Source organism: Papio anubis, chromosome 20, assembly GCF_008728515.1.
Source record: "Papio anubis isolate 15944 chromosome 20, Panubis1.0, whole genome shotgun sequence".
Classification (NCBI taxonomy): domain Eukaryota; kingdom Metazoa; phylum Chordata; class Mammalia; order Primates; family Cercopithecidae; genus Papio; species Papio anubis.
This window is the reverse complement of record NC_044995.1, coordinates 6,278,975-6,301,603: the sequence shown is the minus strand read 5'-3', so window position 1 is coordinate 6,301,603 and position 22,629 is coordinate 6,278,975. Positions and strand designations below refer to the sequence as shown.

Genomic DNA, 22,629 nt, shown 5'->3' with positions numbered 1-22,629 from the left:
GGACGGCATGGCCGCACCCATACGGATTATGATATACTGGAGGCCGCCATCGTCAAAGGGCTTTTATTCCGTACAGCCAAGAAGGGCAAATGGAATGTCACAGAGTAAAAGCCCTGGGTCCCACATTGGCAGGGGACCTATTCAATACTGTGTATATATATTTCTAGAAGAAACTGACATTCTGTATTCTGAAAAATACTTTTTCTCTATATTTTCGCCTCTGATTTTTTTTTCCTGAATTGCTAAACAACTCACTGTCTTTAATAGCACTTTTGAAAATGTTATCTTTCTGAGAAATTGTTATCTTTGTTATCCTTACACCACTGCTCTCTATACCTGGATGAACCTATTGATGAAGTTACCTACCAAGAGACCACCTGAAGAGAGAATTTAGGGCTCTTGGGACACTTCATTCAAAGAGAGGAGAATGAAAAAAATACAATCAAGTTAAAGGAAAAAAACACAATTACTGAGAACAATGTCAGCCAGTCCAACTGCGCAGAATTTTCAGGAAGAGGCTGTTCAATCAAATAAACAAAAATATATTCTAGAAGGTGGGAGATAGCAATCATAAAATTAAAAAAAAAAAAAAAGGCTGATTAGTAGGAAATAGGAGGGAGGGCTGAGTGAGGATCTGAAGGTGAAGATCTGAAATGATCCTTCTTTTTTAAAAGATAATAATTTAAATATATTGCTTTAGCTGTTTCTGCCATTTTGTAGTTACCGATTTTACATTCTGTGTTCACAGCTTTTGCCACCCCTTCTCTACACTTAAAGCCACCATACTGCATTTAATTACTTTATACCTCATTTTTTGTCAATTGGAATCATAAAATAAGACTGTTTAGCCAATGAAGCATGTTTTTGAACATGGTTCCCCAGGAATAGTTCAGTTTTCACAGTTAGTATCTGAACCTGACTTTGTTACATGAAGCATGAAACCTGCTTTTATTTTTAAAAATCAATTATATATTTACTGTAAGCAAATAGTGTAAAAGCAATTAAAAACCCTTCTCTTTACTGTGTGAGAAAGTGTGACATTGTACTTAAGTTACTAAAAAATTCCCCAGATTTAGAACTTTTGAATTTTCTCCACTTACAAATCTGAGACTATTCTTTACTGTGTCATAGGTTTTACCCTACGGCTTTGGTACATTTTATTTTTAAAAAAGGAAAATGCAGAGAGTGAAAATTGAGATAGAAGTAGGAAACTTTAAATACAATAGCCCAGCATGTATATATTCAGGGCAAGTGAAGGAGTCTCTCTACTGGGACATCTGTATGTCTGTAGGAAGAAGGGTAACTGCTCCTAATACTCTTAGTGGGGCAGGCATACCCTAAGGTGACCCCTACTGAGTCACACCTTGTATAAATCCATCCCTTTGAGTGCAAACAGAACGTAAGATTTGCTTTTTACCAACAGAATATGGCAAAAGTTATGGGTCTCATCTCTATTATTAGATTATGATGTTAAAATCTATGGGAACTTGAACATCATCTACAAATACCGGAAATATTTCTCAGTTTCTAATTTTTACATTTCTTGCTTATTTTTCTGGTTTTACCTTGTTGGCTATAACCTCTTTAATAATGTCAAGTAATAATGGTGACAGTGGGCATCCTTTTCTTGTTGCTGATTCAAATGAGAATGCTCCTCAATTTTCCTTATTTATGGTGTAAGTTGGTATAGGTTTTAATATATATCTTTTATCATATGCATGATAATTCTAGTTGCTCCACTGCCTTATCAATACTTAGTATTATTAGTCTTTTTAATTTCATATGTTTTAGTGAGTATCTCATAGTGGTATCTTTCAGTAATTTTAATTTGCATTTCTCAGATCAAGCATTTTTTCAAGTGCTGAATGTCCACTCATTTGTCCTCTTTGCTGAAGCACCTCCTCAAATCTTCCACCCATTTTTCATTGTGTTTTAAAATTATTGTGTTGTGAGAATTTTTTATATATTCTAAAAATAAGTCTTTGAGAGATATGCATATCACAAACATTTTTCTTCCAGTCTATGGTTGCTTTTTTATTTCATCTAATCTTTAGAAGTTAAAAAATTTAATTAGGACATTCTAGAAGAGTTTTTAAAGATTGGAGTTGGCTATTCCTCAATAAGACAGACAAAACTCTCTATGAATCTTCATATATCTTGTGTAGATAAAAGTCAAAAAAGAAGAAGAAAAAGAAAGAATTCTGTCTCTTGAAACTTAAATAAAGTGCTTCAAAATTAAAATGCTTCAAAAAATAAAGACAAAAAATCTTGTGTAGATGAAAGTCAAAAAAGAAAAAGAAAAACAATTCTGGTTCTTGAAACTTAAAGTGCTTCAAAATTAAAGTGCTTCAAAAAATAAAGACAACTGATTGCAACTTATGAGGACTTCAGAATTTCAAATACTTCACTTTAGACTATACCAAGAACTCTCATCCTGACCAACTTCAAACCAATCTACTGCCTGCATGACTCAACGCCTTGTTAAATAATGATCTCAACAAGATGCCTGCACTCAAAATCTCCGATACCAATTGTGCCTGTTTTTTTTTTTCCTGGAAATCAAAGAAAGTAAACAACCAAGAACATTGAAAGAAACTTCACCCCAAAAATACAGTATTGAACAGAACATTCTATATACAGAAATGAAACTGTTTATCACCTTCATTTATAGCTAAGGATAAATGCGCACACATTGACTAAAATGACCCTTTTCTTTCATATATCTCATTTTAAGCAAACCTAAGATGTCTGGTAAAAAGAGGCTTCATCATTCTGAGATATAGGATTAGAAAACAAAATGCAAATTAACAGTTGTGATTTGCATCACAAGAAATTGGATGCTAAGGAAATGTGCTGAAGTTTTCCCAAAGTTCAATTATTGATCTGTTCAAATGGATCCAATATTAAGATTCTAAGAATATCATTCTCATTCATTCATATTCTGATATTGCACCTTCCTCAGAAGCAGAAGAAGAGGAGCCCTTGGAAATTGCATGTGGCCTGAAGACAAACTTTGGGCAAGTCTATGAAAGTGAGATTCTTAGTCTGCTTAGGGTTTATGTGGGAAAATGGTTGAGGGCTTTGCCTGGAGGAATGAAGGTCGCTGACAGGTTTTAATCAGGGATGTGATCTTCTTTATTCTGGTGTCTGGAATGACTATCCAAACTGCCAATTAACAAAACTGGAAAAATTACTAATTCCTGAAGCTAGAGAGGCAATGGTTACTCTCATTCAAGACTGGGGAAATGGACACTGCTTCAGCCATTTTCTCAAACTCGTGGCCTCAAGCAATCTTTCCATCTCGGCCTCCCAAAGTGCTAGGATTACAGGTGTGAGCCACTGTGCATGGCCTGTTACAGCCATTTTTGAAAGCAGTTTGTAAATACTCATCATTGTTTTGCAAACATATTACTTTCCCTTGAAAAGGTGATCCAGTTTCTGCTAAAAATATCTTCTAAGGAAATAATCAGAAATTATATTTTTACACAACTCACATTTGTAGCTTGAAGTCAGTCATGATAGAAGTGTTTACACTGCAGAAATTGGCAAATACCATCCATCAAGTCTTCATTTATCATTTTATTGATTGTCTACACTTGATATAGTGATGGATAAAATGCTAATAATGCAACTTAGAGAATGCTAATATCTGCTGTCATTACATTGTAAATAGCACCAAAATTCAGGAAATATTCTTCTAATGTAGATATTCCAAACCTCTTATCTGATTCAGCAAAGAGTTTACTCCTGTCATTGACAGAATAACAAAATCCCACCATACATCTCATTATTTCTGTTTCATCTTACTCCTTAAAGTAAATGAAAATATCAACCAACATTCATAACTACACAGTGTACTGTTCATCAATTGCCACTATAAGTTAGCTAAAGTTGCAAAAGTTCAGAAAAATCACTGAAAGCATTCTGTAAGAATCAGTTGACTATGTGGAATTTACAATAAAAAGTATAGTACATTTTATTATTCTTTAAAAGTTATGTGCTGCAGGGAGACGAAGCCCCGTGGGATGTGACCAACTCAGCATTCCACTGGAGGCTATATGATCAAACAGCAAACTGTTTATCATGAATGCAGGATGTGGGCAAACTCACGACTACTCCCGCTGCCAGAAGGTTTGCTGAGGGCAATTGCTTCCTGGCTCGGAGCTCCTTGGTTATCTACTGGGACATCTAGAGAATGCAGTCTTGCAAGCCTACTTTGGACCAAGCAGCTGACCTCTTTTTCCACCCCACTTCTGGCTATCTCTTTTGCCTAATAAATACGGAGGGCTGTGTAAAGCTCAGGGCCCTTGTCCACTAGAGGCAAGGTGCCTCCGACCCCTTCTTCCAAATATACTCTTTTGTCTCTTGTCTTTTATTCCCATGTTGGCCCCACTTTGTTCAGTCCCCCTAGGTCCATGAGAGTTACGTAGTGGCACCCCGAATAGTGACAGAATTGAGTGCTCAACAGTGTGCTACACATACTTTATATCAGTAAAATTTATCATGATATGTATTTTTTGGAAATCCAGTTGTTAAATATTTCTCAGCACACTTCTGCCCCAATTTCATGTCTCTCTTGAATAAAGAATAGCCTTCATGGATGGAGGAAGAAGGAGTGGGGAGGAGAAAGACTATTCTACTGGGATCTTTCTCACTCACCCCCACACCAGGTGTTATCCACCAGCATAGGCTGAGGGGTGCTCTTGGGAACATCAGCTCCATGGGACTGCTAGTCTGCCCTTAAGCCGGTTGAGTGTGGAATGCCAAGTTGCCTATGTTCACAGTGAAGAGTTAATTTGCACATATGGGAATAGTACATGCGAATTACATTATGAGTAGGGAATTAATATTTTCTACAGTTTTTAACATCCTGAGCCCCAAATATCAGAAGTGCCAGTCAGACTCCTCAGGGGTTGAGGGAGGAATTTGTACATTCACCCCTTAGGGCCAGACCCTTTACTGGATCCTGTTATAGCAGCCAGCAAACCTCTTCATCTACTCTCGTCCTAGAAACCATAGCTTCACTGTCACTAGCAGGATTGGTTCTCTGTTATCCCATGTCTTCTTGGGTAGCAGGGGCCTTGATGTGGTCATTTTTCTTTACCCTTGATGCCATTTCTGAAACAGGTCAATGTGATGCCATTTCTGGGACAGGTCATAGGTGCTCAATACGTGTCAAATGGATGGGTAGCTGACATCCAGACTCAGGTAGGAGAGCGCAGATGAGGGTGTTAGGTTGAAACTCATTTAGGATCAAGCTAAACACACATTATCTGGCCCAGGAAGATCATGTATGCTCATAACCAGAAGTGGACTCTGGCTTCATGTAACCACAAGCCAGATCGTTTTCTGGAAGGCAGCCCACAGGCCAGACGTCTACTGGGAGGAGGCAGGATGAGGAAGGGAGATGTTGCGGTCTTAGTGGAGTGGGGACTGGGTAAAGCACGAAGGAGGGGTGTCAGGAGCTGCTGCAACAGCCTGCAAAGAGAAAGAAGAAATCCAAGGGATAGGAGAGCAGGGGTTCAGGGCACTGAGAGCAGTAAATGGCAATGCTTCCTGGGTTCTTTCTGGAAGAAAAAAAGCCTCACAGCAAAGGCAGAGCTCACACAGAAACCCAAGAAAGGTCTGTGAGGCAAGCCCAGGCTCCTCCCTGAACCCAAACAAGCATCAGAAAGCAGCAAATATCCCACCTAAGTCAGGGACTCCATTCATGGCCCCCAAGCTTCAACCCTAGCACCATGGGTTTTCCTGCTCAGAGAACTTCGAGAGCTCAGCCAGGACTTCCCGAGGCTCCCAGCATGCCCAGATCTGAGGATGAGCATCGAATAGGAGGAATCAGTCCCAGGTGGGACCCAGCTTCCAGCATCTCCTTCCCTGCACGGTGGGAGAATGTCCCCAAATCCACAGCTCTCCTGAGGGAAGGTGAAGAATTGGCTTCAGGGGACATAATCTGAGGTCTGACTGGGGAAGCAAAAGGAAGAAAGTTCCCTGCTAGGGTGTGCTTGGCCCTGAAGTGAATAGGCCTCAGCCTTCACTTCCTCAAACGTGGTTTGGGTGTTTCTGTTGGAGGGAAGGGTTTGAGGCGAAAACTCAAAATAGATACCAGGTGTCTGCTGGGAAGGGCTCCTCAGGTGGTCTGAAGGGGGCTCTAAACAGCCCCTCCAGTCTCAGAGATGCCATCCCTGCTGCTACTGCTGTCACTGCTATGGGGAAGTGAGGAGGCTGGGCAGAGTCGGGAGGGTTGGCTGGAGTCTGTGTTACAAGCCTAAATGCTGGGCTCTCCACAGGTTCCCTGGAGGACCACATGGGGTATGAGCTGCAGATTCCAGAGCTGGTGACAGTGCAGGAGGGCCTGTGTGTCCTGGTGCCCTGCTCCTTCTCCTACCCCAGTGATGGATGGAGTCACTCAGACCCACTCTACATCTTCTGGTTCCAGAAAGGGGACAATGAACACTGGGATCCTCCCGTGGCCACAAACAAACCCGGCCAGAAGCTGCAAGAGAGAAGCCAGGACCATGTCCATTTCCTCGGGGACCCCCAGACCAACAACTGTTCCCTGAGCATCAGAGACACCAGGAGGAAAGATGGCAGAGTGTACTTCTTTTGGTTGGAGAGGGGTCCTGTCGTGAAATTCAGCTTCAAGCAAAAGACACTGTCTTTGAACGTGACAGGTAGGGGTGCCTGTGTCCAGGAGCCTAAGGCTCAGAGCCATCCCTGGAGCCAGGACAGAGGCCGCTTCTGAGGTCGCACCCTGGAAGTCCCCTCTCTGTGTCCAGGTCTCTGCCTCTCTCCCTCCCAGCCCTCACCCAGACACCTGACATCCAAGTCCCAGCAACTCTGGAATCTGGCCATCCTGTGAACCTGACCTGCTACGTGTCAGCAGCCTGTAAAAGCAGGAAGCCTCTCACCTTTTCCTGGACATGGGGAACCGTCATTTCCTTGGGCCCTGGGACACCTCACTTCTCAGAGATCACCATCATCCCACATCCCTGGAGCCACGGCTCCAATATCACCTGCCAAGTGACTTTCCCAAGGTTTAATGTGACCGCAGAGATGACCATCCAACTCAATGTCTCATGTGAGTCGGAGTTATTTTGGGCAGTGGCCATGGGAAGAGAGTCAGGGCATGGGATACTTGGAGTGGGGTCCTGGATTCTGGGCAGGGGAAGGGACCAAAAGGATGCTCCCCTAACCCTCAAAACTGAAGAGGGATGTGTCATCTTTTGAATTCAGATGCTCCACAGAACCTGACCGTGTGTCTTCCATGGAAATAACACAGGTAGGAGACAAACTGTCCTTTCCAAGACTGTGATTAGGGTAGGAGGGCACCTCCAACACCTCAGAATAGAGTCTAAGTCTCAGAGCTTGCATGACAGGAGGGCTGAGACCAGGAATTCCAGCACAGGTCAGGTGCCAGAAGACTTCCTAAATCTAAATCCTCTGTCCCCTGTTTCAGCCCCAGGGAACACTCCCTCATCTCACCACGATGACGAAGACTTTCTTATCGTCAAATTTTTTTTTTTTTTTTTTGAGATGGAGTCCTGCTCCGTCACCAGGCTGGAGTGCAGTGGTGCAAACTTGGCTCGCTGCAATCTTCGCCTCCCGGATTCAAGCAATTCTCCTGCCTAAGCCTCCCAAGTAGCTGGCACTACTGGTGCAAGCCACCAACACCTGGCTAATTTTTGCATTTTTTTGTAGAGACGAGGAATCACCATGTTGCCCAGGTTGGTCTCAAACTCCTGAGCTCAAAGCGATCTGCTGGCCTCAGCCTCCCAAAGTGATGGGATTACAAGCATGAGCCACTGTGTCCAGCCTGGCAGCTTTCTGGAACTTCTCAGCTCTTTCACCAACACTAATAGAACCAAATCTGAGAATCAGATGTTGCCTTCCTGCCTCTTCATTCAGCCTCTCCTCTCTACTTTTCAACAATTTTAATTTAAGAATTTTTCCCAGGCAATATATTCACATGATCTCACAAAGAAAAGACATAAGTGGGCATGTATAGAATGCACCTGTCTCACCTCTGCCCTCCAGATTCCTAGTCTGCTTCCTCTGAGGCCTCCATTGTAAACTGTTTTGGATACATTCATCCAGAGATGCCTTATGCATGTGTATCTTCATCTAGAAGTAAATATAAAAATTTCATGTGAGCATGCTTTTTTACACACAAAACATCCTTGATACACTGTGCTGCACCCTTTTTTAAAATTTATTTTATTTTATTTATTTATTTTTTTGAGATGGAGTCTCACTGTGACAGCCAGGCTGGAGTGCAATGGCACTATCTCGGCTCACTGCAACCTCCGCCTCCCAGGTTCAAGTGATTCTCCTGCCTCAGCCTCCCGAGCAGCTGGAATTACAGGCACCCGTGGCTACACCTGGATAATTTCTGTATTTTTAGTAGAGATCCCAGATCGGGATCCTATCTAGTCAGACTCCTCTGCACAGCCCAGTCATTCCTAAACCAGGGACACAGCCCTGCTTCAGCACCAGGGACAGCGCCACCTCCGATGTCTGGGGCTCTCCAGGACCAAAATGTGTCTGGATGTGCAGCGAGAGCCGCCTGCCTCTTTAGGCAGGCCCTGATGGGAGACTTGGGAGAAGACGCGGCAGGATAGGAAAACCTCCCAGTCTGGGTCTGCCCTTCTCGGGCTCTCGGTCATGCCCAGGAGATGGGGCTTTAGATCACTCAGAAAGGGACTCTGCGCGTATCCTTGGTTTCTTGCCTCTCAGGACAGACTCCACCCCCAGGGCCTTCAGGAATCCCTGTCTAATTGTGATAAACTCCCATCGCCTCCCCTCCTTCCTTCTCCTCCTTTTCTTCCTCCTCCTCTTCCTCCTCCTTATCCTTCTTTCTCTCTCTCTCTCTCTCCCGCCCCTTTCTCTCCCTCTTCCCTGCTTCTTCCTCTCTATCTCAGTATATGTCTCTTTTTTTTTTGAGGGCAGTCTTGCTCTGTCACAGGCTGAAGTGCAGTGGCGGATCTCAGCTCACTGCAGGGTCCTCCTCGGGTTCCACTGTTCTCCTGCCTCAGCCTCCCAAGTAGCTGGGACTACAGGCACCCAGCCCTTAAGCCGGCTAGTTTTATTTTTAGTAGAGCCGAGGGTTTCACTGCCGTGTGGCAGGATGGTCTCGATCTCCTGACCTGTGATCCGTCCTCAAGCCTCCCAAAGTGCTGGGATTACAGGCGAGCCACATGCCGGCCATTATATGTCTCTTTTCACCTTCTTCCCCTTTCCCTTCTTCTGTCTCTCTCTCCCCCTCTCCCTCTTTCCTGCCTCTCCCTCTCTTTATGTCTCAACCTGTTTCTATTCCCTTTCTTTCCCCCTTTGCCTTGTCTGAGGGCAAAGGGAGTGTTCCTGTTGAAGGGAAACTTTCTCTCTCTCTCTCTCTTCCCCTCTCCCTCTCTTCCTCTTCTCTCTTTTTCTCTCTCCCTCCTTCTCTCTCTGTCTCAATCTGTTTCTCTTCCCCTCCCTCTCTCCTTCCCTACTCCTCTCACCTCCGTCTTCGACTGGTACTGGTGCCCAAATGGAGCTCTGAAGGACAAAGAACAAGACTCATGGTCGTTTACAGTCTTTAGCTCTGTGCCCAATCCTGAAAGATTTTACATATATATACACACACATGTATACATATATAATATATGTCATATATCATATATAATATATATAATATATGTCATACATTATATATAATATATACATATATTATATATGTCACATATCATATATTATATATACATATATTATATATGTCATATATCATATATAAAATATATATTATGTATATATACTTCAGGATCTGTAGGCTAAATGGAAGAACAGAATATCAGGAGGCTGATGGAAGCATGGTCTTTGGAAGTGATGGAAGGGAAGACATTCAAAGTGTTTAGGCACACAAGGGATCTTAGATTGAAAAAAGAGTCCTGTGAGCTTAGAGATGGGGAGCTCTCCATGGGAGACCTAGCAGGCTATTCACTTCGAGAGAGAGAGGCCAGGAGAGGCCAATTTGGTGGTCACCCCACAGAGGGGAGGAGTTGTAGAGGCTGGGGAACTGTGGAAAAGTCAAAGGGAAGAGACTGTGTACGTACATGTGGAGGCAGGGCCCACAGGAAGTGGGAGGAGGAACAGAGACCCAGGGCAAGTTCTGTCTGCCTCACCCTGAACCTAAAGAGCTCACCTAAGTCTGGAGCTGGAGCTGGAGCCAGGGCTGGAACTGAGGACAGAGAGGGTTCCATTTTAGGAGAGTCTCAGTCTCGCCCTCCTACGACCCTATGCAAGGGGCTCCAGGAAAAGCACCTGGGGAAAATAGACCCACAAACTTCACATCTCTCTTGAGGGAAGTGGGGGTTGGTCTTCAGGTGGTGAGGAAGAGGCGGAAGGAAGGTCCCACCCTGCTGTGGTCAGGGGAGAGGAGAGCTCAACTTTCATTTCCCCTGCAGTGTTCTGAGGGCAAAGGTAGTGTTCCTGCTGAAGGCAGAAATTTGGGAGAGGAACTATGGCGTTCAGTCCAGGAAGAGAATCTATCACTCTATGGTTGTGTCCACTTCCACGTAGGAGAGGCTAATCAGTGTGGAGAGCCCGGTTCTCTCACTGTCTGGGGCGCCACTTGTGGAGGGCCCGATCCTGTCGCTGTTCGCGGTGCCACCTGTAACCTGCACGGACCTTGGTGGACTGAACAAAGGGGGACGAAAGCGAGAATAAAGACAAGAGAACAAAAGAATATGTTTGGAAGAAGGGGTCGGGGGCACCTTGCCTCTAGTGGACAAGGGCCCTGAGTTTCACACAGCCCTCCATATTTATTAGGCAAAAGAGAGAGCGAGAAGGTGGGGTGGGGGGTGGTGGTGGAAGAAGAGGTCAGCTACTTGGTCCAGAGTAGGATTGCAAGACTGTACTCCTTGAACAGTAGGCTCTAGATGTCCCAGAAGATAACCTCAAGGAGCCGGGGCCAGGGAGTGATGGTCCTCAGCAAACCTTCTGGTGGCAGGCGCAGTCGTGAGTTTGCTCACATCCTTCATTCATGATAAACAGTTTGCTGTTTGATCCAGTGGAATGCTGAGTTGGTCACGATCCCTTTGGCCTTTTCGGCTCCCAGAAAAATCAGATGGTGTCAGTGGAATGTAGAACATCCTTTTCTGCTGCTGCCATTGCCCCCGCTGTGGGGGCAGCAGACGCCTGAGGAAGAGGTTGCTCAGTCAGGCTGCAGCCACAGCTTGCTTCCTGGCAGCAGTTCCATGAGAATCACCCGGCTGCGCTCTCACCTTTCAGTCAGTGATGGTGAAGGGGGAACCTTTGCATCCTGTGCCCAGCCTCATTCTCCAGTGCAATCTGTGGGTTTTCTGGACTGACTTTAACCCAGTTCACACCCACCTTTGGATCTCAGAGGGGGCCCACAGACACCATAATCCCCTTGTGGCCACAAACAAGCCCTGTCAAAACCTGGAAGAAGGCCAGGTGCAGTGGCTCATGCCTGTAATCCTAGCACTTTGGGAGGCTGAGGTGGGTGGATCACCTGAGGTCAGCAGTTCGAGACCAGCCTCGCCAACATGGTGAAACTCCATCTCTACTAAAAATACCAAAAGTAGGCAGGTGTGGTGGCAGGTGCCTATAATCCTAGCTACTCAGGAGGCCGAGGCAGGAGAATAGCTTGAACCTGGGAGGCAGATGTTGCAGTGAGCTGAGATTGTGCCACTCCACTCCAGCTTGGGCAACAGAGCAAGACTCCATCAAAAGAAAGAAAAGAAGAGAAAAGAAAGAAAGAAAGAAAAGGAAGGAAGGAAGGAAGGAAGGAAGGAAGGAAGGAAGGAAGGAAGGAAGGAAGGAAGGAAGGAAGGAAGGAAGGACCTGGAACAGAAGACAGAAGACCTGGGGCAAAGCCAACCTCCTTAGAGACCCAAAGGCCCACGGTTGCTCTCTAAGCATCAGATGATCAAGATGCAGGAAAGTAGGAAAACATCTCTAGGTCAGAGATATCACATGAAATATAGCTCCCAATGAATGACACTGCCTCTGACTGTGACCAGCAGAGAAGGGTCCCCAGGGGAGAGCCCCAGAGGCAGGAACATACCTGTTTCTTATCTGGAGGGTAAGGGAGAGGTGCAGGATCCCAGGGCTGAGGGCAGGGGAGGCCACCCCTAGGTTGACACTCTGGGGTCTCCTCTCTGAGTTTTCTTCTCCTCTCTATCTTGTATCAGATACCCATAATTTATATCCCTTTAAGCTTAAGTCTAGCCATCTTGGAGTCTAAACAGCACCATGCTAGGGGCTTGTGAAGGAGGATGCACCTCTCTTCCTGGGGTTCTGAAGCCCCCCCAAGTCCTCAGTGTACCTCTGTATCCTAGGGTCCAAGAACATGGCATCAGGCCCCCATGCCAGGTGACCTTCCTAGGAAGCGGTAGATCCATGGATAGAACTATCTGAGGAGTCCAGCACCTGGTTAAAAACATAGCTGTGGCTTTTCAGGTTTGACTACAGGCAGTTACAAAGCCTTTTCCTGGAAGGCCTCACTGGGGGACTCCACCCTCTTCACCCTGGGTTGTGGTCAAGGACTGCACCTCTCTGGCCAGTCATCCACCGTGCAAATTTGCATTTCTATCCCAGTTACATTTATTTCTAGGCCTCTTTGTCTGAGGCCTTGGACAGAGGTCTTCCACAGATGCCTCTGCTGAGACCACCTTGTTGGGGGCAGGAGGAACCTTGAAGACATGTTTCCCCACTCTGACTCAGTACTCAGTTATTTTCCACTCCTAGCCCTTCTCATGCCCCCACCCCTCCCAGGGTCTGTGGAACTGTCTGAGCCTTTTGTTCAGGGCTCCCTCCTCAGTGAGAGGACCCTGACCCCTATGTCTGTGTTGATCCATGAGCCACCTGACCAAGCTGGGAAATATGTTTAAGGATTTTTACTTATAAACTCCAGGTGATGAGAGTGTAATGAGTGGGGGGGGCAGTAATGAGTGGGGGGACCCAGTTCAGAGAGGAGGCAGGAAATGAAACAAGAAGAGTTGGTGCATTCTCTGGTTTAGACTCTTGCCTCTATCACTGCCATCTGTGATTAAATGCTTGATTCATCCTTTCAGTTTGGTCTATCATTGCTTTAATCGGTGACCCTGCCACCTTGCAGCTCAGCTCTCTCTCACAGCCCAGCTGAGCTCCTTGCACCACCAGGCTCAGCATCCCCGTTGGATGTGGGCCAGGACACCTGGGTGGCTGAGGGCTGCCAGGATGGACAGGGAGGGTTCAGGACCTGAGAGATTCGACACCTGGTCAGGAGCTCTGCTGGAGAAGGGAGAAGAAATCACCCAGTCCTCACCTCAGCAGCTTTCCGTGGATTCAGCCAAAGAGGCAGAGCAGCCATATTCCTCCCCATGGTAGTAGAAAATGGTGCCTTTCTCCATTCCAGATGCCAGATGCTCCACAGAACCTGGCTATTGGCCCCACCCGAAGAAATAGTACAGGTAGGAAAAAACCCCTCCTCTGGGGTGGTGATGAAGGTGGGCTTCCTGCTTGCTCAGGACAGAAGTGGAGGCCCAGAGCTCTGATGGGAGAGGGCTGAAGACATCCCAATGAGTCCCACCCCCCCTCACCCCGCTTCCCCCTGCAGTCTGCCCCTCCCACCCATCCCTGATAAAATTCTCACCACTGATGTCACCAATGCACAGCTCCTTCTCCTCCTACCTCCCTGGCCAGGCCATCTCAGTCATTCCCCAACCCACAGTTAAGCTTAAGACTGTGGGTTCCCCACCCCTCCCCCTAGGGCCTTCCGTTTCCCCCTTGGTGAACACATCCACCTCCCCTGAGTCCAACTCCCATAGGATTTGTGAAGCTCCCTACTCTTCCCTCTCCAGACCAGACCTGCCCCCAAGCCCTGACTGCTCATCTCACCAGCTCTCTGCCATGACACCCCTAGGCCCCTGCTGCTTGAGTCTGGGCTCTGGGAGCCACTGCAGATGCTCCCCTCCCTCAGGCACTGTAAAAATTAAAGAAAAAGGAAAGAAACACAAAAAGTGGCTTTACAGTTAAAGACAGGCTTATTTTGGAGATGAAACCTGAGAGGGGCTTCTGGCTGAGTTAGGTCAGAGGCACTCTCTTTTACAGACTAAGAGTTTATAAGGGTTCAAGGTGGGAGAGCTTATCACAGGCTCAGAATATTTCTGTCTCTCTGTCTTGCTTTTCTGGGAGGGAGAGTTGTGTGTCTGTTCCCACATATCTTCCTGAAGCTGCAGGCATACCCCCTGAGTCTGCTTTTAGCTTCCCTATCTTAGTGTACCTAAAGGGAAAGGAATGTGTTTGTTAAGGCCCACTGTTTTACTGGGGCCCTTGTATAAGTGTGAAGTTTGGTGGTTACCCAAGAGACTTTGCCCCCGACATCCCTCTGTGCCTGAGCTGTCTCATCTGTGTTTTACTTTCTGCTCTTTCTGGCTGCTTGCTGTTAGAAGAGAAGGGATTTCCTTGAAATGCATGAGGCTGGAAAGGGAGCCGGAACTTACAGTGGCGGTGTTTGTCTGAGATGGCTGTGCTCCTGCTCTGTCGTGCACCACTGCCAACTCTGCAAAGTCCACTTTCTGAAAATGTCTCAAATTGCTTCTTTCTTCAGTTACCAAGGTGACTTGTTTTGAGAGTCCTCAGCTAAACTGGGGCTCCAGTGCCAGAGTGGCTGATGACCCTGCCCTAACGGGAAATGAAGGAGAGCTGGATGTGGTGTCTACAGCGTACCTTTCACAGGATCTTTCTCTTACGTGGAAGATGATCTAATGCCTGGTTGTCTGGCCCATGACCATGGGTGCCTCCCATGGGCAACTTGTCTAAGCTACAGATGCCCTTGTGGTTCTTTTCTGACCCATGTTCACTTTATGTCTGCCTGACCATTGCCCTGGCACTGGAAGTCCACCCTTGTAACCTCCCAGGTGTCCTGGGGGAAAACCCAGCCTAGGGTAGCCCCAGTTCTTCAGCTGGAGGGTGCAAGTTCAATGCACCACCAAGCTGGGAAATATGTTTAAGGATTTTTACTTATAAACTCCAGGCGATGAGAGTGTAATGAGTGGGGGGGGGGGGCAGTAATGAGTGGGGGGACCCAGTCCATCCCTGGGTCACCCGAGGCAGGAATGAAGAGTCAGGCAGAGAGAGAAAGAAAAGCACATGGCATCGGGCAGTACCTCTCAGGGAATCAGGTGTGGTTACTTTAAGTTAATGGGCAAATATCTGAATGGTTCCCTTAAAGGTAGCACCAGAAAAAGCAGGAAGGCCAATCTGCTTTTGCAGGAGAGATGAAGCTGCTTCTTTTGTTTATCTATTGTTTTTTTGTAGAGATGAGTTCCCTCTATATTGCCCAGGGTGTCTTGAACTCCGCTCAAGAGATCCACCCCACTCAGCCTCCCAAAGTGCTGGGGTTGGTTGAAGGCATGAGTCACTGTGCCCATCTAAGTTCTTATCTCTGGCCACTGGCTTGAGCCGTTTGAATGTGGTTTAGAACTGGAAATTGTTAAGGGTGACTGAGCCCTGCTTCTGGTATTTAAAAAGGACACTGAGGTCACATGCAATTCTAAGAATTCACTACGTGACTCTCTCCTTGAAAGCATGGTTCTTCCTTACCGAACAATCACAACGGCTTTCTCTCTGGGCCCTTAGCCTCCAGTCTGGCATTGGAGGGATCTCTCTGACATGTATATATTACGCTGACACTTTCCTGCATGAGAACCTTCCATGACTCCCTATTGTCCTTGGAGAAAACTCAAGCCCATGATTGCGTCTGTCTTCCAGGACTACTTGAGCTAGTTGAGGGTCAGGAATGATGCAAATCTGTCTCTTTTACTTTTGTTTGAGAATGAATGCACATGTGGAATGAATGAAGTGTTGCTGCTCTTACCTCACCTGGACCCTTTCACGCCTCTGGCACTCATCCCTAGGAGACTGACCTCCATGGGGGTCCCACGCCTGTGATTCACGGGGAACTGGCCAGGTGGCACCTGTTTCTCCAGTCACTTGTGCACAAGTCCAGGAGGCAGGACTTGGGGACCCTGGTCCTTCATTGCTGCCTTACTTAGGACAAGCCTCTTGCCTTGTCTGAGCAACATGCAAAAATGGAACTCAGTTTTCTTAAAGAGTTACTTACAAGGGACTCTGTGTGTCTGAAGTTCCCTTTTCTGGGCTGGTCACCTGTTGTTCTCACCACAAACTTCCTCTGCTTTCCCACATCTGTAGCTTTCCCTTCCCTTTCAGAGGTCTGCCCCTGGGTATGAGGCAGAGATGCCACTGCTGCTGACCCTGCATAGGCTGCAGAGACAGCAGTCCCCACTTAGGAGGCTCCAGAGCCCACGGCTTAGTCTCTTCCTCTCTCCCGAGCCCCTGGCTTAGGTTCTGGGATTCCAGCTGCAGCTCCAGGAACCCGTGATGGTGCAGGAGGGCCTGTGTGTCCTCGGGCTGTGCAAATTTCCCTACCCCTGGACTTGCTATGGAACCCTTCACCTATGCTGGTTCCAGAAAGGGGTGGATGTAGACCACAGTCCTCCAGTGACCAGGACAAACGCTTCATGGCAGGACCCAGGGCCAATTCCTACTGCCCAGGGACCTCGAGACCAACAACTTCTCCCTGAGCATCAGAGGCGCACACAGGGACTATTTTTTTTTCCTTCCTTTGTTTTTGAGATGAATTCTCGCTTTGTCACCAGGCTGGAGTGTAGTGGCACAATCTCGGATCACTGCAACCTCAGTCTCCCGGGTTCAAGAGATTCTCCTGACTCAGCCTCCTGAGTAGCTGGAATTACAGGTGCCTGCCACCATGCCCAGCTAATTTTTGTATTTTTAGTACAGACGGGGTTTCACCATGTTGGCCAGGATAGTCTCGATCTCTTGACGTCATGATCCGCCCGCCTCGGCCTCCCAAAGTGCTGAGATTGCAGGCGTAAGACATGGCGCCCAGCCCATGGGGACTCTTCAGAAAGGAGAAACCCTTCAGGAAACATTCATATCTTGTAGGATGCTCTCTTGGAATATGACAAGTATGTTAAGAGCCCAGACATCAGAAATAATGCAATGAAGGTTCTGCTCCTTCTACAGGTGGTGGCATGAGGACAGCCGTGAAAGGACACTGGGGTGGGCTGACAACATTCAGACGGTCCCCAAGCTCCTCTCTCTCCTCACCAGCCCTGACACACAAGCCCAACATTTTCATCCCGGAGATCCTGGGGTACCAGTCACACCAGGAACCTTACCTGCTACGTGTTCTGAGCCTGTGAATGGGAGGACCCCCCTCCACATTCTTCCAAATGGGGGTCTCCGTGTTGCATCTGGGCTCCAGGACCTTCGGCTCCTCGGTGCTCACGATCACCCCACAGCCCCAGGACCACAGCACCAAGCTCACCTGGCTGGTGAAGTTCCCTGGAGCTGGTGTGACCACAGAGAGAACCATCCAGCTCAGTGTCTCCTGTGAGTGCTGGGGCCAAGATGCCTGGGTTCCTGAGGATGTAGGGGGCAGAGGAGGATCAGGGCAGGGGACATTTTGTGGCTATGTCCTGGAGGCCTGGCTGAACAGGGGAACTAGAAGGACAGAAGCTCTGTCTTTTGACATTCCTGTGGCTTCTGGGGTAGGGAAGGAGTGCCTACTTTTACCTCATCTCAACCCCAACGAAAAGGAAATTCTCTCTTCCTGTTCCAGATGCTCCAAGGAACCCAAGGATCAGTGTCTCTCTAGGAGACGGCACAGGTAGGACAGAGCCCCCTCCCTGGGGCTGGGGGAGTAGGGCCTGCAGCTCTGGGCACGACTGGGCTACTGTTTCTTCCTGGACTCACCTTGGTAAACTGAGACCCCCTTGTAAGTGAAACAGCGGTCTTCCCCATCCTTAGTCTCTGAAGCCACCTGAGCACCTGTCCCCATCCTCCCCTCACTACCCTTGGCCTCTTCCACATACAACTCCCACAGGCCCTGTAACAAGGACAGGGTGCCATTCACATAGCAGATCCAGGCTTTGAGTCCCCACCTCCTGAATACTCCTCCTCCCTCATCTTCTTATTCTCCCCAATAGTCCTAATCTTAGTTCTTCTGGACAGACGATACAGTCACATGGGTGAAAATTCAGAATGCACAGTAGAATCTGCCCTCAGTCACCCATGCCCTTCCCCAGAATCCACCAGTGTCTGTCCTGTCTGCACTGCACCTTGATTTGCTTGCCCGAAGGATCTCAGTGATGGTTTAACATCAGTAGTGACATCAGAGTGATATTACTCTCCTCCAGTACTGTGTGTGATTCCACTGTGTGGATGGACTCCAATTGTATGGCATCAAAAATGTGGACTCTGATTTTGTGCCTAATGGAATATCATGGCACTAATTTTATCCTGCCAACAGTAACACTGCAATAAATAATCTTGTATCTACTGCCACAAGTGTACATCTATGCCTGTGAAATCAGTTCTTAAGTGCAAAACAGTTGGATCATATGTTCTTTCTAATTTTGAAAAATATGGCCAAGTGGTTCTCCATGAAGGTGAACAAGGTTACATGCCCAACAGGGAGGGGTAAAAGTGTGTGTATTCACCCACCCAGTGTGGGGCAAAACTTTTTTTTTTTAATTTTTTGAGACAGAGTCTCACTCTGTTGCCCAGGCTGGAGTACAGTGGTGTGATCTTGGCTCACTGCAACCTTTGCCTCCCAGGTTCAAGCAATTCTCATGCCTCAGTCTCCCTACCAGCTGGGATGACAGGCATGTGCCACCACACCCAGGTAATTTCTTTTGTATTTTTAGTACAGACAGGGTTTTGCTATGTTGGCCAAACTGGTCTTGAACTCCTGGCCTCAAGTGATCCGCCCACCTCAGCCTCCCAAAGTGCTGGGATTATAGGCCACTGCTCCCATCTGGGGAAAAACTTTTCGAAATCAGGACCTGTGGTGGAGGTGGTCCTGGTGGCTGTTGGGGAGGCAGCTGTAAAGATCCTGGCTATCTGCCTCTGCCTCCTCTTCCTCAGGTAAGTGCTGCCCCAGGGACCAAGAAGAGATGTGGGAGTACAGGGGACACAACGCTGAATCCCAGGTCCTAGTGCTGGGGGGACCTGAAGACTCAAGAGAGCCAGGCAGTAGGCTGAGTTGTGGATTTTTCAACGCAATATTTCCAGTCTTATTGAGGTGTAATTGAAAGATAAATATTGTATTTATTTACAGCATATAATGTGATGTTTTGTGGATATTTCCTTTGAATTTTCATTGTTCTATTTTAATAGACAAATAAAATTGTGTATATTTATGATATGCAACATAATGTTTTAAAATATATGTGCATTGCATAATGAAGAAATAAGCTAACTAATATTTGCATTACATCTCACACTTATCAACCCCTTTGCACTTTAAAGTAACACCTTATACTCATCAAAAGGATTGCTTTGTATCCAGCAATATTTGTTTTGTTTTGTGATAAGAACACTGGAAATTTACTGTCTTAGCAGTATTGAAATATATGATACAGTATTATTAGCTATAGTCACCATGCAGTACAGGAGATTTCCAGATTCCTCTTGTCTACCTGAAACTTTGTACCCTCTGACTAACATCTCTTTATTGTCTCCAACCCCCACTCCTGATCACCAGGGTTCTAGCCTCTGTTTTTATGAAATTGACTTCTACAGATTCCTCATATAAGCAGAATCATGAAGTATTTGCCTTTCTGTGCCTAGCTTATTTCACTTGGCATATTTTCCTCCGGGTTCATCCATGTTGTTGCAAGTGACAAAATTTTCTTTCTTTTTAAAGCTGAATAATATTCTCTTGCATATACATACCACATTTTCTTTATCCATTCATCCGTTGATGGGCACTTAGGTTGATTCCATATCTTGACTGTTGCGGATGGTACTTCGGTAAATATAGGAGTACAGATGTCTCTTCAATATACGAATTTTGTTTTCTTTCAATAGATACTCATAAATGGGATTTCTGGATCATATGGTAGTTCTATTTTTAATTTTGGGAGGACCAACATTCTGCTTTCCATAATGGGTGTACTAATGTACATTCCCATTAATAGCGTACAAAGTTATCCACAGCGTTTTTAATGAAATTATGAGATTTACTAGCCGGCTGGCACAAGAACCTGTTTTTCTGTTAACAATGTGAACCTTTCCTTAAATAAGAGAATAAACAGAAAGTATGAGCATATGAAATGACTTTTGTATATTGCTGAAATCTCAATAATTTAGTTTCTGAGTATATGCAGCCTATCTTTGTATGTTGGACAAACACTGGTTGGCAAACTAGCATAGGTCAGGAAAAGTGCCCAGATGCAACATTAAATATTCATGTAGGATCTGTCTTCTTGTAGGATCTGTCTTCTGCTCTAAATTAAAACCTAATTGAAGGCAGTGTCTTAACCCATTAAATTATTTTTATTAAACTGAACAATTTAAATAAAGATATTAATTAGAAATTAAAATTAGGCTGATAGATCTAATAATAGTAGTATATATATACCTGCCTTTCCTTTTATTGATAATTATTGGAAGGAAGGAAATATCTTCAGGTATATTAAAAATATGTGTTGCTAATTTTAAAAATTCACATCTCTAGTATAAAAATAATGCATGCAAAACTTTGTTGAGGAGGTTGAACACGGATCAAAGTTATGACTAAGAGTTTTGTTTGTTTTCCTCATGAAAAGGACCTCATTTATTCTTGATGAGAAATCTCTAGTAGAAATGATGCTTCTTATAGGCCAGATATGCTTATGATACAAATATCCAAAAATTTTAATTGTAAGGTATGAGGATTTTGTTTTCACAGTTATGTCAAAATTTTTCTCTCATTGGAACTCTTTCAGGCAAAATAAATTCCAAATTTGACTATAAAAATTATACCTAATAAAGTTCATTAAAGAAACAAAATGAGAAATCACAACTTCATATTTAACCTTCCAGTCTATGAACATGATATAACTTTATTTACTGTTAAAACAAATTTCATTGAATTTTCTATTATGTGCCACATTTTTACCTAAAAAATAATCTAGAACAAGTATTATACTTATTGGTGGCTCAATTACTTATATATCAAATAAAGGCAAAACTAGCTCTCTTATTTTAGTAAGGATGAATGAACATTTATCTAGATACTATTGTGTTTAAAAATTGTTTAAATAAGGGTAGCTCAAGACGACTAACTAGAAGCATTTCATGCCTGCCTCCTCCACTTAGAAGAACCAGAGTAGTATATACACAGTCACACTTGAATTACATTATCCAAGGGAAAATCCTGGAATCCACCAGAGAAGTGACAGGGGGCACCAAAAACAGGGAAGGAGAAAGAAAAGAGGCAGCCTCCCTGACTGGGATTGGCCTGGAGCAGGGAGTGACTTCCCAATGCACAAAGGACTGAGTTAGAGACTTCCAGTCACCCATATCTCCGTGGCAGAATTCAGCAATCCTGGTCAAGAGAGAAGCCCTCAACCCTTCCAACACCCAACACCTGAAACTTAACATAGAGAGTCAGGACACCATTGGACAGAACTCCTCCAGGAAGGGAGCTCCTGCTGGGTTCCACACCTTTCTGACACTTAAGCATTTTCAAGCTTATCCTCTGGAAACCATATGCTGTTCAGGACCCAGAGACACTGAAACTGGGGCATTACAGAAACTCAAGCTGTTGCTGCTGGGACAGGGGATTGAAGCCAGGAGTGCTCCTGCAGCTGGGGCTAGAAAGTGAGCAAGATTTGGGCAGCAGTGGCTGTGAAGCGAGCACTGCCAGGATCTGAGACAAGGATGCAAGAGGAGCACAAGTTGCCACTGAAACTTGTTTGCAAGCCAGATGGGGGTTGCTCCAGCAACCAGGGTGGGGGTTGAGCCCCACCAGGACTGGAGTGTGAAAGGGATGTATGTTCTTCTGCCACCTTCAACTGACCCAGGCTGTGCCCACTCAAGATGGCCCTACCCTCTTCAGTAGCAGGGCCTCAGTGAGGCTGCCACTGCCCCTCACCCAAATACTCTGCCTGGGACCCAGTGATTGTCCTGACCCTGCCCACAATAGCTAGTGCCTGCTCTCACCATTGAGGACCTGAGCATAAGCCCATGTAGCTCAGCTTCGCCTCACCTCTCCTGCTCTGAGACAGAGCATATAGCTCAGGGTCCTGTGGATGGCTCGACCCAATTCATTTGGGCAACTGAGCACTTCTCCTGAGGGTTTGAGGTTGGACCTAAACTTCTGGCTGCTACCACCTTGCCCGGCACCTACCTGCAAGTGCCACCTGTGGGTCCAAAGACTATCTTGTCCAGCCCATTGCAGCCACCACCAACATTAATGTACATCACTTGGGACTCATAGAATCATCTCGCCCATGCTATTGCTATTGCCAATGCCATGCTAGCTGCCCAGGGGCCTAAGAACCCACACGATTGTTTGATCCATTGATGCTACTATGGGCGTCCAACTGAGCAACCTGAAGGCCCAAGAATCAACCCACTGGTAACTGCCAACAGAGAAGCCAGTATATACCACCCTGGGGCACAAAGATAGATGCTCAGCCCACTGATGCCAATGCTGGGGACCTGAAGACTCTCCCACTGAGCATCCCTGTCCCTAGCACAACTTTACCATATGCTCCACTAATAACCATGTCCAACTGGCCAAAGAAATCACACATATCACTAATACTATTT

The 22,629-nt window shown here is 46.0% G+C and overlaps 1 long non-coding RNA gene across 2 annotated transcripts; it reads left to right on the top strand.

Moving 5' to 3' along the window:
- The first annotated feature begins 16 nt into the window (after window positions 1-16).
- On the top strand, window positions 17-18,625 carry LOC110741954. 2 transcript variants are annotated; one of them, XR_004180232.1, is made up of 4 exons: window positions 17-7,078; window positions 13,397-13,451; window positions 17,050-17,418; window positions 17,648-18,625. It is a non-coding gene; the product is annotated as an uncharacterized LOC110741954 (long non-coding RNA). The 2 variants fall into 2 exon arrangements; XR_002519042.2 differs by lacking the exon at window positions 17-7,078 and having other exon boundaries at window positions 13,153-13,451.
- The last annotated feature ends 4,004 nt before the right edge of the window (window positions 18,626-22,629 follow it).